The 15,255-nt window shown below is 43.6% G+C and overlaps 1 protein-coding gene across 10 annotated transcripts in view; it reads left to right on the top strand.

Annotated features, from left to right (window-relative positions):
- Positions 1–1,072: 1,072 nt before the first annotated feature.
- Positions 1,073–15,255, top strand: part of TPK1 (thiamin pyrophosphokinase 1) — a 474,010-nt gene continuing 459,827 nt past the window's right edge. For all 10 annotated transcript variants that reach the window (XM_083378309.1, XM_083378313.1, XM_083378310.1 and 7 more), the window contains exon 1: positions 1,073–1,367. The gene's annotated coding sequence lies outside the window, so the exon portion shown is untranslated. The remainder of the gene's footprint in view (positions 1,368–15,255) is intronic.

Below are 15,255 nucleotides of genomic sequence, written 5' to 3' on the forward strand. Positions count from 1 at the left end.
GAGCTTATATTTTAAGGTTCTTTCCATGCAACAAAATAAAAATAGAATCCAATTATGTTTTAGATTTTTGCATTCTAGTAAACCCTCCTTTTTATCATAGTATAGGTATCTAGTTTTTATGTGCATATTTGCAAGTAGTACTGAGCAATGCATCTTTTCAAAGTTATGTGGATAACTATAAAATCGGTAATATTTATTTTAATTGATCAATATCCATCATTTTTTTTTTATTTTTTTTAATTTTAATTCCATTTATATCCCGCCCTTCTCCGAAGACTCAGGGCGGCTTACAAGCTTAGCAGTAGCCTTCATTCTATGTATATGCCTGCTTATTAGGGCTTTCGCCCCCCCCCCAGCGGCATTATTACAAAGTCAGCTTATTGCACCCAACAATCTGGGTCCTCATTTTACCTACCTCGGAAGGATGGAAGGCTGAGTCAACCTTGCAGTTAATACCAGATTATACCGAAATATTCAAAACAACAAAAACCTCTGAGAATTTATTCGCAAAGTCAGACACTAAACCAACTTTTAAAATCTGTGGCAGGAGAGAGAGATCTCACAAGCGTTTTAGGGAAACGCGGGAGAAATGCTCCTTAACTGTAAAGTTGTTCTTACTAGGACTGAAAAAATTATGACCATGGCCTGAAATTTTGTGCTCCAGAGCTGTTAACTCTGACTTTAGAAGAAAGCCTGTAATTTAATCTTCCAATTGCAATGATCCGGTTGCACCTTTGACAGCTACATGGTACGGGGCGCTACAAAAACAAGGCTTTCGCAATGCTAGTAGCATTTCAAATGTTTCAGTGCCTTCCTGATTTGGAATAATTAAAGGCCCGGGCAACTTGGCAGTTGGCAGTAGCAACCTTTTCCACGAGACACCCTCCATTTCAAAGGTGGTGCTTTTCTCACACAATCTACCTCTTTGTTTCAGTTTCCCGGCAATAGGGACAGCCTTTTCTAGCTTTCCCTCCACTTCCTCTCCCGGCGGCTACCGGCACTGCTACAAATCAAATGCCGAATCGCTGATTACCGTGGAGATCGATGTGATCGCCCTCTTCGCTCTCTCACTTCTCCTACACGTAGCGTCTTCGGCGCACCAGTACAAAGAATATCTGGAGAATGCATGACTGGGAACGCGTGCCGGCGACATCAGGTTTTCTGCAGAGCAAAATACTCCCCCCCTTTGCTTATTAATTATTTCGTATTTTCTGCAAGGGGCGAGAGACAGGCTACAGCGTCAAGAGACGGCGACAGTGACAACGACGATTTTTGCAACCACTACAATTATTCGCCATCAAGTCCCTCTTGAGATCCCTGGGACTTATCCCTGAGAAAAGCGTGTAGGAGCGTGGATCTTGACCGTAGTTAGTATTTTTTTTTGTAACATAATGTTTCATTTGATATCTGTGTCTCTCCTCCTTCACAATCTGTCTGGGATAAAGTGAAAGCCTAGAGCCTCTTCCAGCTCTTAATTAAGAGAGGCCTCGAGGGATCCTGTCGGATCTTAATTTCTACAGCGAGGTCCTAAGCTTCAGACCTGCATGTGAGGTTGCATGTTCACTTTCTCAGTTCTGATTTCAGTAGAAACAGGAGAAGAGGGGTTTTAAGTTTATCGTATGAACTTGGGCAGGAATTTAATCCTTCTGCCCACTTTTTCCAAATATATCACAACTCAGACCAAATATACCCTCCAACACATCTCTAAAGTGTTTTGATAAAGAGGACTCTTGTTGCCAGTGAGGGGTGTTGTGGCTTCAAGGAAGAGAGATATTCATCTGTTTTTTAAATAATAATTCAGATCTCCCCAAATGCATCTAAGGAGGATTCAAACGAACATGTTTTCACTTGTCAAAGAAATTCAGGGGCAGTATAGGAAACAAAAATCTGGAATTACCAAAGTTCACAAGCAGGATGTAAATTTGTAGATTTCAACATCAAAGAAGGAAACCAAAGAATGTTAAATGTTTGCATTAGCACTTCATGAGGGGGCTGCAGTTTAAGCTCCTTGTGTTATTTTTTCCTATTGTTGAAAGACAAATCTTCATCAGGGTTCAGGCCAAGCCAGGAATAAACAAAATGGAGACTGCTTTAGAAAGAAGCCAGACAGAAATAATGCCTCTGGGAAAGCTGACTACATGGAGCAGGAAGTGGTGGGCTTTTATACCTTCTTGGGTGTTTGTGTTTGGAGTTGTTCCTGTGGCATGAACGTTGACCTGAGGTTCAGTGTGCCTTTCTGGAATTTTGATGGTGGTCGGTTAATCCTATAATGTTCTAAAGATCATATCCTGCTTCCCTGGTGCTGTGGCTGATGGTTATGTCCTGTGTTGGATTTTTTGGGTGTGGGTTTGTTAGTTCTAGGGATCTTTGTCTTTCTAATCCCATCAGCTCCAAGTTTCCTGGTTCTGGTCTTTCTGAAAGGATGATCAAATCTGCATTTCTAAAAACTGACCTGCTTGGTTTCTGCTTGGGGGAGGGAGACTTGAGGCTGTCTTTGCCTAAAATGTTTCATTATTCCTTTTGGGAAATATAATATTCTTTTTTAATGTCCCCCCCCAAAAAATTTCCTTCTCTAGGAAGGTAGGTGGGTGCTGACTTCCAACACTATCATAATTGTCTCCTTTTATTAGCCTCATGGAGGTAGAAATGGAGGTAGCAAATAATCTAAAAATCCCAAATGAAAAAAACAAAACAAATCCCAGATGCTAAAAAAGGCAGCCTGATCTGAACGCATTTGTCCTGTATCTTGATTTATTCTGTATCTTTATTTTTTACATGAAAAGTGCACTGTAACATTTTTACATATGTATTATTTTTCAACTCTAGCTAGCTGAACATATCAGTACAACATGAAACTAGAACAGGACAGATCTAAGTTCAACTCTCAAGTCAATATTGATAACCTTGATTATCAATCTAACCCACCTCTCAAAGTTTTCAAGAAGATAAAAGGATTAGGTAACCTACTTGGAGGAAATGATGGCACCTTTGATTTAAAAACAATTTGATTCGAATGTATAATTTAGATAAGAATAATAGTTTAGAGGAAAGTTTAAATGTTATTTCCTTCAGGGCCATTGCCCAAATAAACAAATGAGATCCTATGCTTATTTTTTTTGGCGGAAGACAAAGTTTTCTTCCTCCATCTGTTCCCTCCCCACTGCAATGCACACTTAGGCAGTCTGGACTGAGAGAAAGTGGCCCAAGGAGCTTCTGTGAATGAGGAAAAACTAAAATGTGTGTCTTCTGGCCTTATTTAATAATTACATTGAGAACTTAGGGAGTCTTCAAGCTTTTGGCTGCAAAAACCTAAAGACTACTTGACGTATCTCTCTTGTTGTTGTTGTTAGTTGCGAAGTCGTGTCCGACCCATCGTGACCCTATGGACAATGTTCCTCCAGGCCTTCCTGTCCTCTACCATCTTCTGGAGTCCATCTAAGCTCACGCCTACTGCTTCAGTGACTCCATCCAGCCACCTCATTCTCTGTCGTCCCCTTCTTCTATTGCCCTCAATCTTTCCCAGCATTAGGCTCTTCTCCAGTGAGTCCTTCCTTCTCATTAGGTGGCCATAGTATTTGAGTTTTAGCTTCAGGATCTGGCCTTCTAACGAGCAGTCAGGGTTGATCTCTACGACTGACCAGTTTGATCGCCTTGCAGTCCAAGGGACTCGCAGGAGTCTTCTCCAGCACCATAGTTCAAAGGCTTCAATTCTTTGGCGCTCAGCCTTTCTTATGGTCCAGCTTTCACTGCCATACATTGCAACTGGGAAGACCATAGCCTTGACTATATGCACTTTTGTTGACAGGGTGATGTCTCTGCTTTTTAGTGTGCTGTCTAGATTTGCCATGGCTTTCCTCCCAAGGAGCAAGCGTCTTTTAATTTCTTGGCTACAGTCCCCATCTGCAGTGATCTTGGAGCCCAGGAAAATAAAATCTTTCACTACCTCCATTTCTTCCCCATCTATTTGCCAGGAATTGAGAGGGCCAGATGCCGTGATCTTGGTTTTCTTAATATTTAGTTTCAACCCAAGTTTTGCACTCTCCTTCTTCACCCGCAACAAGAGGCTCTTTAGTTCTTCTTCACTTTCTGCCATTAGAGTGGTATCATCTGCATATCTTAGGTTGTTGATGTTTCTTCCAGCAATCTTAATTCCAACTTTTGATTCATCTAGCCCTGCCTTTCTCATGATGTGCTCTGCATATAAGTTAAATAGGCAAGACGACGGTATACAGCCTTGCCGGACTCCTTTCCCAATTTTGAACCAGTCAGTGGTTCCGTGTCCAGTTCTCACTGTTGCTTCTTGACCCGCATATAGATTTCTCAAGAGACAAATAAGATGGTCTGGTATGCCCATCTCTTTAAGGACTTGCTAGAGTTTGTTATGATCCACACAATCAAAGGCCTTAGCATAGTCAATGAAGCAGAAGTAGGTATCTCTCTAGAGATATGGAAAACTGGTTGATACCATGTAGTCAGTGGTGGGATTCAAATATGTGAACAACTGGTTCTCTGTGTGGATGTGGCTTCCAGAAGTCCATTCTGGGCCTGGGCAAAAAAAAATTAGGTACTGGTCCTGCTGAAGTGGTGTGAACCGGCTGAATCTCACCACTGCATGTAGTGATCATTGGGATTTTTGTAGCTGACGTAAAATAGTGGTATAAGTGTTTATTGACTGAGTTTTAAAGAAGATACTGCTTGTAGATTTCATGGATTTATGGTTTGGTTGTTGAAATGCCTTCATGAAGCTAAGCTGTAAGTTAGCATTAAAGGAAAAGGACCATGCCCTGAAGTTTTCACTTAGGTTTGGATTCAGTTTGTACTACTGTATCAAGGCTTTTCCCATGCCATCAGGCTACAAAATGGAAACAGCTCCACTATTGTCTGTATTTGTAAGATGCATTAAATAAAAATTATATTACAATATATTATACTGTAGAACAGTATATAATATATTGATAGTCACTTTGGTCCAGCGGTTAAGGCAGCTGAGTAGAAGTTGGAAGATTGGGAATTCTTGTCCTGCTTTATATATGGGTGACTTGGATCAGTCACTTATTCTCATCCTAACCCACCTCATAGATAGGGAAAATAAAAGAAAGAATAATAGGTATGTTTGCCACTTTGAGTTATTTATAAAAACAATAAGTGGATTATAAATAAATAATACAATATCTTTAACATAATCAAATAACAACATCTGCTTATCCCAGGACCTTAGGAATGACTCAGTAAGTGGATAAAAAAATCCAGTCTAAATGTCTGACTGACTGTAACAAACTATAACAGTGGTGGCTAACCTTTTAGAGACCGAGTGCCCAAACCGCAACCCAAACCCCAAACTGGGTGCCGGGTGGGTGTGGCCATGGTGGGTGTGGCCACCTTGATGATGCTCAGGAGGGACGCCTGTGGGGGATGGGCAGGGTTGGAGCAGATCCAGGGGGTCTCTGGCGGGTGGGGCAGTGGGCTGGAGGCTCGTTTTATGGGGTGAGGCGAGGCGAGGCAGGGTGGGTATGCCAATTGTCACAGGGCAAGGCAAGGAGAGGCAGGAGCTGGAGCAGCTGCTGCCTGACACCATTGGCCCCCCCACACACAGAGGCCAATGAGTGCTTGGGGGCCGATGGTGTCCGTCAGCAGCCACAGCCTCCTGCATCATGGCAGCCCCATTGGCATGGGCAGAGACAGCCCCAGGACGGCCAGAAAGGAGCCATCACCTGGTGAGGGCCCTGTCTACACGGTGGCTCTGACAGGGGTGGTGGCTGCTGCTCCTCCTGCTCTGAGCCTCTTGATCAGCCAACCACACAGGGAAGTAGGAGGAGGCGGTGGATGCCTGCATTGCCAAGCCCAGCCGGCTGCAGATCTGGAAGCAAAGGTGTGCCACCATCCTCATGCTGGTGGGGGACAGCAGCGGGGGAAGGTGACTGGCACATGCCCTCCCCTCCCCGCTACCACCCCACATTGTCCTGCATGCATGGCCGGGAGGCACACATGGGACAGTGTATGGCAGTAGCAGCATGCCAGATCCTACCTTCCCCACTGCCGCCCCCACCAGCACGAGGATGGTCGGCAGAGCTTTGCTTCTGGATCTGCTGCCTGACACTATCAGCCCCTGCACACACAGGCCAGCGAGCAGCATGCTGGCTGTCCTGCATAATGGCGGACTGGCCACGGAGCCCCATCGGTGCGGGTGGAAACAGCTATGGGACAGCCCGAAGAAAACCCTTGCCCAGCCTGGGGGCATCCACTTGATGGATCTGATGTGGGTGGCTTCTGCTGTTCCGACCGGTCAACCATGCAGGGAAGCAGGAGGAGGTGGAGGGGCAGCTGGGGGTCTGGAGCTGCCTCAGCTGCTCGCTAGCAGCCTGATGAAGCAGTGGATTCGTGCACCCGCTGCCCCTCCTGCTTCCCTGCATGGCAGCAGCAGCAGCCACCCCCATCAGATCCATCGAGTGGATGCGCCCAGGCCAGGCAAAGGCTACCTTCTCCCATAAATTGGCGAGAAGTAAAACCTCTCTTATTACAGCTTAGATCAAAATAATAATAATAAAAGTCTTTGTTCCTGAGATTTTTTTTCCTAGCAGCCCCATCCCCCCGCCAGTGGAAACCAACACCCATTTACTCAAAATTTGCTCCTCCCGAGCAAAGGCACACGAGCTGGGTTTGCACCTCAATCTAGATTTTGGGGGCGAATGAGAAAGACATGGGCGGAAACTTGCCTGGGCTAGGCAAATCCACTTGACGGATCTGAAGGGGGTGGCTGCTGCTGCTGCTCTAACCGGTCAACCATGCAGGGAACCAGGAGGGGCAGCAGGTGCGTGAATCCGTCTCCGCCCATGCCGATGGGGCTGCCCTGCGGAAGGCAGATGGTGGCTCTGATTCCCCCCTGCCAAACCCCCCTGTTCAGTGCCCCTTCTATGCAATCCTACATGACTGCAGTGTGGATGAGAGGCTCGGCCAGCGGGGGGGGCTTTCCTCTGCGGATGTGTCCTGGTTCTCCTCCCCCCCAGACAGACCCCCTCACCTTCCCCCACTTGGGACCACTTGGGACCTCCCCATCCTGCCCCCTCCCCAGTTGATCCCCTGAGCAGTCTAGCCCAACCAAGACAGAGGCAAGGCGAGGCAGATAACTGGTTACTAAAATGATTGTAAACCCACCACTGGTCACTTCCAAAGGCTGCTCACTCACTCTCCCACCCAAACTGCTCCTTTTATAGGTTCCCTGACGCTGCCCAGCTCTCGCAGCTGTTCCCGCACTGTGCATGCATGGAGAGGGGGAGGGGGAGGAGCCCGGCAATGGCGTGTGTGCCCACAGGGATGGCTCTGCATGTCGCCTGTTGCACACGTGCCATAGGTTCGCCACCCCTGAACTATAATAATGAAGGCATGTCTTGGGTAGCTTGGCTAGGTTAAATTGTTCAATAATCCATTGTTTTGTTTCTTGGCTATCCACAGTATTGTCTAGAGTCTTCTTCAGCACTAAAGTTGAAAGACATTAATATTTTATTAAAGTTCAACTTTCAGTTCTACATAGCGTCACAGGGAGTATATATTATTTTACGGATTCCTAAATAGTTGTGACTCAGGTGTTTAATTGGGATACTTCTTCTGTTTTGTCCCTGACTGTTTGGAGCAGCTCTAGCTTCTAATAATGCTGTTGGTAATAGTTGGGCAATAGTCACAGGACAGTTACTAAAGCAAGGACCTTGGTTCTACTTTGCTCCATGAAATTTCTGTTTCTGGAGCTGATTTAATTTAATTTAATTATAATTTAATTTAAAAGAAACCTCTGAACATAGCCTTCTTCTGCATTTGGCAGACTCCTGTTTATTATTTTGTATATTTTATTTAATTGTGACCACTGTGTTAAAATACAATTAAAGTACAGATTTGACAGATATTTATCTGTGATGGGTATTCAAGTGACATACACAAAAATTTGTATGAGTACACTTATATACACAAAGCATTTTGAATGTTTTTCAGAGGTATAAAAAACAAGAAAAATTATAATTATTTATTGACACCCTCCCTAAATGAGATATTACAAATTAGAAGTAGAATTATCAAAACAATCAAGTTTGGCCTTCATTTATTTTGAAAACTGACAGCCATATTGTTTTGTTATTTGTTATACCTTCAAGAATTGAGAAAGATTTTTTTTCATGAACAACAAAATTGTGTAATAGAGCATTTGCTATTTATGGAATATCATTTGACTTATTCCATTCTGAACTGTGATTACCAGATTAATGTCAGACAGAGCCAAAACATGACATGTAAGTTGGACCTAGGATGATTAACTAATAGAGAAAGCCTAGTGTGATCTATAGGTCATAAGTAGTTGAGATGGAAGAGAAAACAGACATGCAGCCTTGAGATTATAAATCAGGGATTCAGATCAATTTCCAAGCATGAGTCAATAGGGTGAGTGGTTGTAAATTTTATTTCCAGCAGTCTGCCTATTGAGCTGAATATCTCCTCTTATTTTGGGTAACTAAAATACACGGTATACAGCAAGCCTTGTTCTACCTACACTTGCCAGCCTTCAGTCTCGTACTCTTCCTTTGTTTAGTGTTCTGTCTCATACAATGGTATTGCCATCATTTCAAGACTAGGTTTTGTAATGAACTGGATTTATTCAACATAAGAGAGAAAACTTGACTCATACTCTGTGCTAGGATCCAGGTCTCCAGTGGCTATATGGCCCTTGACCCTAGCTTCTTAATTTTGGTCATTCCTTCGATTTTTTGAGTCTGAAGGGAACATCACATTGGGTCATATTTGTTTACAGATTTGCAAATTTCATAAATCTTGCTTTTTAAAGGGATGTGTGTCTGTTATTTCTTACAACCTATTTTTGTGATAAAGAAAACACGAATAGATGTTATATACACCCCTGCTTATATCATACTACAAAATGTTCTTGAATGTGCCCTCATTATTTAAGAGAATGCTTCATTTCAGCATAATTCTGTCATAGAGTGTTTATCATTGTATAATTATTTAACTACTGTACAGAATCCAGGAAACTCACAAACAATGGGTAGATAAACAATTACAGAGCATTTGTGAGTATAGATTTCTCTTATTCATATTTGGGTTTATCTCTGTTGCTTTCAGAATTCATCTGCCTTAATTAATGCATCCCAGTGCCGTCCCTTGAATGCCTACTGAGAACTCATTATTCCCAGAAGATATGCATAGGATTAAATAATACTGCTTGTACAGATCTCATTAATGTACTGGTTAATTGTATTTTTATACATTTACACTAAGTGTATAAACTAGTTAAATTTGTGGCATTGCAGTTTGGTCTTTTGCCCAATGGTTATTTTCAAAATATACAGGAGAGCTTTGGATTTACTTCTAAATATGTGAGACTTAAGGGGGATGGTTCAAGGGGGATGCTTCTTGTGGCCAGATATATTTTTCTCTTTACTGGTGATTTAGCTAACTTAAGTATATGGTTTGGGACTGAATAATGCTGTTAGTTAAGCTGTGTTTTTACTAGAATTAAACAATAGTAAACTGTACTCTCCCCTTCATGGATTACTGCCTTGTCGTGGTGAAGGGGCTTGCGTAATTCAGTGAAGCTATGAGCTATGCCGTGCAGGGCCACCCAAGATGGACAGGTCATAGCCGAGAGTTCTGACAAAACGTGATCCACTGGAGAAGGAAATGGCAACCCACTCCAGTATCTTTGCCATGAAAACCCTATGGACAGTACCAAAAGGCAAAATGATATGACGCTGGAAGATGAGCCCCTCAGGTCGGAAGGCATCCAATATGCTACTGGGGAAGAGCAGAGGGCTAGTACTAGTAGCGCCAGAAAGAATGAAGCGACTGGGCCAAAGCCGAAAGGACGCTCAGCTGTGGATGTGTCTGGTGGTGAAAGGAAAGTCCGATGCTGTAAAGATTTTTTCTCCATAGGAACCTGGAATGTAAGATCCATGAATCAAGGAAAGCTGGACGTGGTCAAACAAGAGATGACAAGACTGAACATCAACATCTTAGGTATCAGCGAACTAAAATGGACAGGAATAGGTGAATTTAATTCAGATGACCATCAGGTATACTACTGCGGGCAAGAATCCCTCAGAAGAAATGGAGTAGCCTTCATAGTCAATAAAAGAGTAGGAAAAGCAATACTGGGATACAATCCCCAAAATGACAGAATGATCTCAGTTCGAATCCAAGGCAAACCATTCAATATCACAGTAGTCCAAGTCTATGCCCCAACCACCGGAGCTGAAGAGGATGAAATTGACCGGTTCTATGAAGCCCTACAGCACCTTATTGAACTAACACCAAAAAATGATGTCCTTATCATCATGGGGGATTGGAATGCTAAAGTAGGAAGCCAAAAGATAACTGGAATAACAGGCAAGTTTGGCCTTGGAGTACAAAATGAAGCAGGGCACAGGCTGATAGAATTTTGTCAAGAGAATACGATGGTCATAGCAAACACTCTTTTCCAACAACCCAAGAGACGGCTCTACACATGGACATCACCAGACAGTCAACACAGAAATCAGATTGACTATATGCTCTGCAGCCAAAGATGGAGAAGCTCTATACAGTCAGTAAAAACAAGACCAGGAGCTGACTGTGGCTCAGACCATGAGCTTCTCCTTGCAAAGTTTAGGCTTAAACTGAAGAAAGTAGGGAAAAGCACTAGGCCAGTCAGGTATGAATTAAGTCATATCCCTGTTGAATATACAGTAGAGGTGACAAATAGATTTAAGGAATTAGATCTGATAGACAGAGTGCCTGAAGAACTATGGACAGAGGTTCGCGACATTGTACAACAGGTAGCAACCAAAACCATCCCAAAGAAAAAGAAATGCAAGAAAGCAAAATGGCTGTCTGAGGAAGCTTTGCAAATAGCTGAGGAAAGGAGGGAAGTGAAAGGCAAGGGAGAAAAACATAGATATGCCCAATTGAATGCAGAATTCCAGAGAATAGCTAGAAGAGATAAGAATGCCTTCTTAAATGAACAGTGCAAAGAAATAGAAGAAAACAATAGAATAGGGAGGACCAGAGATCTTTTCAAGAAAATTGGAGAGATGAAGGGAACGTTTAATGCAAAAATGGGCATGATAAAGGACCAAAATGGCAGGGACCTAACAGAGGCAGAAGAGATTAAGAAGAGGTGGCAAAATTACACAGAAGAACTATACAAGAATGAGCTTAACATCCCAGATAATCACAATGAGGTGGTCACTGACCTCGAGCCAGACATCCTAGAATGTGAAGTGAAGTGAGCCTTAGGAAAGCTGAGCAACAACAAAGCTAGTGGAGGTGACAGTATTCCAGCTGAGCTATTCAAAATCTTAAAAGACAGTGCAGTAAAAGTGCTACACTCAATTTGCCAGCAAATTTGGAAAACTCAACAGTGGCCACAGGATTGGAAAAGATCAATTTACATCCCAATTCCAAAGAAAGGCAGTGCCAAAGAATGTTCAAACTATCGCACCATTGCACTCATTTCTCATGCTAGTAAAGTCATGCTTAAAATCCTACAAGCTAGACTTCAGCAGTATGTGGATCGAGAACTACCAGAAGTACAGGCAGGATTTCGAAGAGGCAGAGGAACTAGAGATCAAATTGCCAACATACGCTGGATCATGGAGAAAGCTAGGGAGTTCCAGAAAAACATCTACTTCTGCTTCATTGACTATGCTAAAGCCTTTGATTGTGTGGATCATAACAAACTGTGGCAAGTTCTTAAAGAGATGGGAGTACCAGACCATCTTATTTGTCTCTTGAGAAACCTATATGCGGGTCAAGAAGCAACAGTGAGAACTGGACATGGAACCACTGATTGGTTGAAAATTGGGAAAGGAGTCCGGCAAGGCTGTATACTGTCGCCCTGCCTATTTAACTTATATGCAGAGCACATCATGAGAAAGGCAGGGCTAGATGAATCAAAAGTTGGAATTAAGATTGCTGGAAGAAATATCAACAACCTAAGATACGCAGATGATACCACTCTAATGGCAGAAAGTGAAGAAGAACTAAAGAGCCTCTTGTTGCGGGTGAAGAAGGAGAGTGCAAAACTTGGGTTGAAACTCAACATTAAGAAAACCAAGATCATGGCATCTGGCCCTCTCAATTCCTGGGAAATAGATGGGGAAGAAATGGAGGTAGTGACAGATTTTATTTTCCTGGGCTCCAAGATCACTGCAGATGGGGACTGTAGCCAAGAAATTAAAAGACGCTTGCTCCTCGGAAGGAAAGCTATGGCAAATCTAGACAGCACACTAAAAAGCAGAGACATCACCCTGTCAACAAAAGTGCATATAGTCAAGGCTATGGTCTTCCCAGTTGCAATGTATGGCAGTGAAAGTTGGACCATAAGAAAGGCTGAGCGCCAAAGAATTGAGGCCTTTGAACTGTGGTGCTGGAGAAGACTCCTGTGAGTCCCTTGGACTGCAAGGCGATCAAACTGGTCAGTCCTAGAGGAGATCAATCCTGACTGCTCTTTAGAAGGCCAGATCCTGAAGCTAAAACTCAAATACTTTGGCCACCTAATGAGAAGGAAGGACTCACTGGAGAAGAGCCTAATGCTGGGAAAGATCGAGGGCAATAGAAGAAGGGGACGACAGAGAATGAGGTGGCTGGATGGAGTCATTGAAGCAGTGGGCGTGAGCTTAAATGGACTCCAGAAGATGGTAGAGGACAGGAAGGCCTGGAGGAATGTTGTCCATAGGGTCGCGATGGGTCGAACACGACTTCGCAGCTAACAACAAACAACAACAAAACTGTACCCTTGGTGACTATTATAATATGATAGTTACATGTTATTTCTTGCTGTTAAAATTTCCTTCTTTTAAGAGTGAATGTATTCTCTCAGGGAAAGGCAGGAATGGAATAGGTACTTACTAATAATAGTTTATTACATTAATTTTTAACTCCAGTTCTTAGGTATCATATCCCTTGCCCAGAAAGTGCTGGCAGAGAAAATGCATCAAATAAAACTCAATAAAGTACAATAAAAAGTTCAAAATCCAGAGATAAAAGAGCAATATGGAGGAAAAATACAAAAAGGTACAGCTTTAAATTAACTAAATAAAAGGAAAATTATGTAGCCTCATCTTAAGAGAGCTTACTAGGAAGGAAGTTCATGGAGTTCGGATCGGGCTGGCATATAATGCTTCGTAAGCTGGTCTACCAGGTCCGCGTAGGAGACCTCGGTGATAGGTACTTGACAGTTCAGGCTTCCGCATGGCTCGGTGTTTTGACAGCCGCGAGCTGTCAGTGGTTGCGCCTGCGCCGTGCGGGGAACTTTGACAGCTGTCAAAGTTCCTGCGTGTTCTCCTGTCAGATTGGTTTTCCCTCAACTTATAACGGTTTAACTTGTTAATACATATATATTTTAACTGTTTACAGATATAATATACCCCTTACCCCTCCCCTTGAGCGTTTCCTCCCTCTTGGTCGTTGGAACCTGCCCACTGGTAGTCGTTTAGGTAGGCGGGGGCCCTTGGGTTCCTGTTGGAACGACGTGGAAGTGGGGCGATGTCTGGTTCTGCCGGTGGTGCGTCTCTTTGCCCCTCTTCCTCTTGGTTTGGCAACGGTCGTATTTCTGGAGGGCGTTGCAGGTTGAGTTCCTCCGGTTGGGGTTCTGGGGTGTGTGGTGGTTGTCTGGGTCTGAGTTGGTCGATATGGCGGCGTAGGTTGCCGTGAGTTTGTGTGGAGATTAGATAAGAAATGGGTCCTGTTTGTTTTAGCACTGTTCCTTGGACCCATTTGTTTTTATCTGTGTATGATCGTGCCCATATCATTTGCCCTGGTTTGAGTGTGCGGTTTGGGGGGGTTTGCTCGTTTTCTTCCGGGTATGTGTCAGGATGTAGTCTGTCGAGCCGCGTTATCAGCCTCCTCCCCCATCTTAGTTCTGCTGGTGATTTGCCCGTTGTTGTGCATGGAGTTGCGTGTTGTGACATTAGGAATTGGCTGAGTCGTCGCTGCCAGTTCCCCTTGACGAATTTTTTCAAAGCTTCTTTTGTGGAACGTACCATAATTTCAGCCATCCCGTTTGTCGATGGGTGGAAGGGTGCAGACGTGACCAGCCTAATACAATTCTTCATAGCGAACATCTGAAATTCACGAGAGGTGAATTGAGGGCCATTGTCTGAAACTATGGTGTCTGGGAGGCCGTGTGTGGCGAATATTTTCCTTAGGGCTTGTATAGTGGCTCCTGACGTTGTTTTCCTAAGGGAAGTGACTTCTAACCATTTAGAATAACTGTCCACTACAATTAGGAAACTCTGTCCCTGGATAGGTCCTGCAAAATCTAAATGTATGCGTGACCATGGGTTTTTTGTCGTTTCCCATTTGTGAATTGGTGCCTGGGGTGGTTCGTTTCAGGTTCCTTGACAGGTGTAGCACCCTCCCACATATTTTTCTATTTCCTTATCTATGCCAGGCCACCAGACATAACTTCTGGCCATAGCTTTCATCTTGACAATGCCTGGGTGTCCTTCGTGTAAGATGTCTAACGTTTGATTTGTGTTCTTATTTGGTATTATGACTCGATTTCCCCATAGCAGGCATCCCCTATGTGAAGATATTTCATTTTTCCTGTTGAAGTATGGCTGGAATTGGGGGTGTGGGTTTTGTGCTGGCCACCCTGTTGTGGCCCACCTGAGAATTCTGCTGAGTATTTTGTCCTTAGCTGAGTTGTTTGCTATAATCTTTGCAGAGAGGGGACAGTCTGGAAGTTGAGAAATTGCTAGGATCAGTCCAGCTGGGGCTGGGTCTGGATCCTTGCTTTGAATTGGCAGTCTGCTGAGGCAGTCTGCGTGTCCTAATTCCTTTCCTGGTTTATGGATTAACTGATAAGAATAGGCAGATAAGAATGTGGACCACCGTAGTATTCTCGGTGAGAGAATCTGAGGTGTTATTTTATTCCAAGTGAATATCCCTAGTAGGGGTTTGTGATCTGTGTATATCGTAAAGGGTCTCCCATAAAGGTAGTCATGAAATTTTTTAACCCCTGCGACTATTGCTAGGGCTTCTCTGTCTATTTGTGTGTAATTCCTTTCTGCTTTTGACAGAGTGCGTGAATAAAAGGGTATGGGTCTTTGGGTGCCGTCCTTGTATAAATGACTTAACACTGCCCCAATTCCATAGGGAGATGCGTCGCAAGCGATGCATATTGGTGTATCTTCTCGGAAAAGGGTGATCGTTGAACTATTGCAAATAATCTTTTTTAATGATTGGAAGCTATTTTCATGTATTTTGGTCCAGGACCAG

Source organism: Vipera ursinii, assembly GCF_947247035.1.
Source record: "Vipera ursinii genome assembly, chromosome: Z".
Classification (NCBI taxonomy): Eukaryota; Metazoa; Chordata; class Lepidosauria; order Squamata; family Viperidae; genus Vipera; species Vipera ursinii.